Raw genomic sequence first — 4,687 nt, 5'->3', positions numbered from 1 at the left:
TCGATACCGATCTCCATGGGTTAGTTACTCTTCTATCTCAACACCAATGGTTTATTTTCCTTGTTAGTTGTTGCATTTGCATGTTTGATTGCATGATTATTTGATTTTGTGCATATTTTACCACTTGGTTGAAGTAATATTTTCTTTTTCAAGAAACCTTTTAGAGCATTTCACTAATTTGAATAAAATTTAATGTTACACTTGTTTGAAGAAATATTATACTGCAACATGGTTTAGAGCTCGAACATACAAAAACCAGTGAGATTTTTTAGCCTATTTGATCGGTTGCATTTTATCAACCAAAATTCTGTTTTAGTGTGTATTTTTCTCTCTAAAATTATGATCTTTGTCTTGCTCAATTCTATATTTCTATTGTTTAATGTATGCATACACTTACATGATTGAGGCCTTTGTTTCACTAAGCTTACATACCCATATGGCCTTAACCTTTCATTATCCTTTGCAAACCAATGTTGGCCTATTATACCCCTTTGTTCTTTACTTTAGCACATCATTAACTCTAAGAAAAAAATAATAATGTCCTTAATTTGAATCCTTGGTTAGCTTAGACTAGTGAGAGTGCTTATGATTTAAGTGTGGGAAAATTGGGTTTGGAAACATTTGGTTTGAGAATTGAGTATGTTAGAATTTTCTGAAAATGTGAAAGAAATGTTTAGGACATGATTCATGCATCATTTGTTTACTTTTAACTAAGTAGGTAGAAACATTTTGCATGTAGTTGCATTCATATAGATAGGTTGCATTTCATACTTTCTACCATTCCTCTTCGCTCTCTTATAGCTTCTCTTGAGCTTAGCATGAGGACATGCTAATCTTTAAGTGTGGGGAGGTTGATAAACCACTATTTCATGGTTTATCTTGTGCTCAATTGAGTGGTTTTTATCAACTCTTTACCCATTTATTCATACTAATCGCATGCTTTATGTTTTCCTCCCTGATTTTGTGCTATGATTGAAAACATGCTTCTTTGGCCTTTATATTGCTAATATTAATCCTCTCTTATCACCATTAGATGCCTTGATATATGTGTTAAGTGTTTTCAGAGATTACAGGGCAGGAATGGCTCAAAGGATGGAAAGGAAGCATGCAAAAGTGGAAGGAATACAAAAAGTTGAAGGAACTGCAAAGCTGTCAGCCTGACTCTCGCACTAAAACGGTCATAACTTGAGCTACAGAGGTCCAAACGATGCGGTTCTAGTTGCGTTGAAAAGCTAACATCCGGGGCTCCGATTTGATATGTAATATACTATAGTTGCTCTGACGCTAGGCAACACGAATGCGTGCTCCACGCGGACGCGTCGCAGTGACGAAAATTAGCGTGGTAGATTTCTTCTCCAACGATTTCCGGGCTGTTTTCGACCCAGTTTGCGGCCCAGAAAACACAGATTAGAGGCTATAAAGTGGGAAAATCTATTCATTTATAAGAGGAAGCTTTCAAATTCACAATTTTAGGATTAGATGTAGTTTTTAGAGAGAGAGGTTCTCTCCTCTCTCTTAGGATTTAGAATTAGGATTCTTTTCAGTTTATGATTATTTCATCTTTTGTGATCACAGGTTCAATGTTCCTTTTATTTATTTTTCTAATTTAATTTATAAACTTCCATGTTAGATTTGATTTCTTTTATTAATGCAATTTGAGGTATTTCAGATTTATGATTTTTGTTTAGCTTTTTATATTCTTGGTTTTAATTGATGAATTGATAAATTGGAGACACTTGAGTTATCAAACTCCTTGTTGATTGAAAATTGAAATTCTTCAAGAATTAATTCGAGATCCAATAACTCTAGCCTTTCCCCAAGGAAAGACTAGGACTTGAGGATTCAAAAATTAGTTCATCCGCTTAACTTACCTTCATAGTTAGAGGTTAACAAAGTGGGAGAAAAATCCAATTCTCATCACAATTGATAAGGATAACTAGGATAGGACTTCCAATCCACATAACTTGCCAAGAGTTTATTTTATAGTTATTTATTTATTTTATTCTTCTTATCATTTAACATACTGCTCCCTTACTTTCAAAACCCCCAATTTACAAGACTCATAACCAACAATAAGAACATACCTCCCTGCAATTCCTTGAGAAGACAACCCGAGGTTTAAATACTTTGGTTATCAATTTTAAAGGGGTTTGCTACTTGTGACAACCAAAACGTTTGTATGAAAGGACTTTTGTTGGTTTAGAAACTATACTTACAACGAGGATTTATGTGCGAATTTCTAGACCACGCAAAAGTTCTCTCATCAATCATATGGAGGTGTTTGGTGATAGGGGGCTTGTGAGTATGATGGTTGAGGGCTATATTGAGGAGAGGGGTCATATGTATGTGGTGGTTGTGGTTGACAACCACAATGAGGATCACCACATCCATTAGGTTGATATGCATTAGGAGTTGGATTGTACCCATAGGAAGCCGGAGGAGGTTGTTGCCAAGATGGTTGTCCATCAGCTTGAGGCTCCTCCCACCTTTGATTTCCAAATCCTTGATGCACATCCTCATTGAAGTTTCCATTCCCTACAATATAGTTGTAACCAAACTCATAGCCAAAGTGATGAGAATTCATAATATCAAAAGAGAATAAATCAAAAACTAATAATAAACAAGAGGAATAAAATTCTACAACTAGCAAGCAAAAATCAAACTATCACAATATTTAGGTATGAACAATAGCCAATAACATAACACCATTGCAATTCCTCGGCAACGGCACCAAAAATTTGATGTAAGGATTTATTCTGGTTCGGAATTTAACCAAATAATTTCGTTGTGAGTATAGCCCAAACCGATAATCGATCCCCAAATCAAATTTTAATAATTGGTTGTCACATGCACAAACCCCAATGAAAATTAACCGAAATATTCAAACCTCAGGTTGTCTCACAAGGAATTGCAATGAAGTGATCAATTATTGGCTATGAATAGGGAAAGGGGATTGATTTTTGTAACTGGCAAGAAAAGTAAATAACAAGGAAATAAATGACAATTAACTAACAAAAGAAAGGAAAATAACTCTCGGCTAAGACTTGGAAATTGAGATCACCTTCCTTGTCTACAAACCATGTATTGACAATTATGAGGGACCAACGCATTAAATCTACTTCTATGCTTGAAGTACGTATAATGTCTACCTCAACGCTTGAAGTACGTCAAATAGGCTTGATCAACATCAATCCATAAGTCCTAACCTAACTACCAATTGACTTAGTAGTAGGATAGTGTCAATGGTAATCAAATTGACCACAAAGGATTCTCAAATCACCAAATTATTGAGACCCAATGACTCAAGGTCACTCAATTCCCTTAGCCTAGGCCAAGAGTAAAGAAAGCTACTCAAAAACTAGTGAAAATATTTTATTGAACACCTAGAGTGCAATAAAAGTAAACATCACAAAATAAAAGAATTAATAAGACGCATAACTAACACAAACAAGAAATCCACAATAGCAAGTGAGGTAAACATCAAGAGACATAGAAATGTAAAATTGTATTAAAAGGAAATTAAAATCAACAAGAGTACATCAATCATAAAAATGACATGAAAAGAAAATTAACAACAAAAACTAGAAGAACAAAGGTGTAATAACAAGGAATTAAAAAAGGGAAAACTAAATCAAAACAAGAATTGAAAGTGGGATCTAAGAGAATTTGACTTAAACTACCTTAAATTCTAGAGAGAAGGGAGAGCTTCTCTCTCTAGAATTCTAACATACATCATGATGAAAACTATACTATGTCTTCCCCCCATTTCCTTGCAATCCTTGGGTTCAAAAGCATCAGAAATGAGTTGGATTTGGGCCTCCTTGAGCTCAGAAATCGCCCTTAGCGTTTTGCCTTTAGTGAAGTCACGTGCAGCTTGTCATGCATACGCATGGGACACGCGTATGCGTCACATTGCAAAACTCCTCTTCACGCGTGCGTGTGGGTGACGCGTGCGCATCGCTGGCAAATCTCTTTCTCACGCGTACGCGTGGGTGACGCGTGCGTGCGGCCTTGAGCTTAGCAAATCCTCATTTCTTCATGAATTCTCCATTTTTGCATACTTTTTCTTCATTCCTTCAACCCAATCTTTGCCTTCTAATCCTGAAATCACTTAATAAACATATCAAGGCATCAAATGGAATTAAAGTGAATTAAAATTGATGATTTAAAGGCCTAAAAAATATGTTTTTACTCTTAGGCACAAATTAGGAGAAATTCACAAAACCATGCTATTTCATTGAATAAATGTGAAAAAAGATGATAAAATCCCCTAAATTCAACACAAGAGAAACCACAAAATTGGGTTTATCAAAGAGCAACAAACAGAACAAAACATAACAACACAGAGCATTAGAAGAACAGAATAGCTTCATAGTTCACAACTAACCTGTTTGACAGAGTAGAGGACGAAGACGATGGAGACCGCCAACCTGTCCGAGAGAGCAAACGACGGAGACGGCGCAACGACGGCGACGATGAAGTGGAGCAAGGAGAAGCGACGGAGACAACGACGAAGTCGCAGTTTTGTTCTGTTCCTTGAGAATTCAGAATAGGTGTCGCGGTGAGGTATTTTAAGGTGAGACGAAGAAGACGATACAGACCGGCGGGCGGCCGTGGCGCGGTGAGTGACATAGTGAGGTGAGGTGAGGTGAGGATGTGAGGTGAGGTGAGGGGGAGGGTTAGCCGG

Source organism: Arachis ipaensis, chromosome B08 (genome assembly GCF_000816755.2).
Source record: "Arachis ipaensis cultivar K30076 chromosome B08, Araip1.1, whole genome shotgun sequence".
Classification (NCBI taxonomy): Eukaryota; Viridiplantae; Streptophyta; class Magnoliopsida; order Fabales; family Fabaceae; genus Arachis; species Arachis ipaensis.
This window is presented reverse-complemented; position numbering follows the sequence as displayed.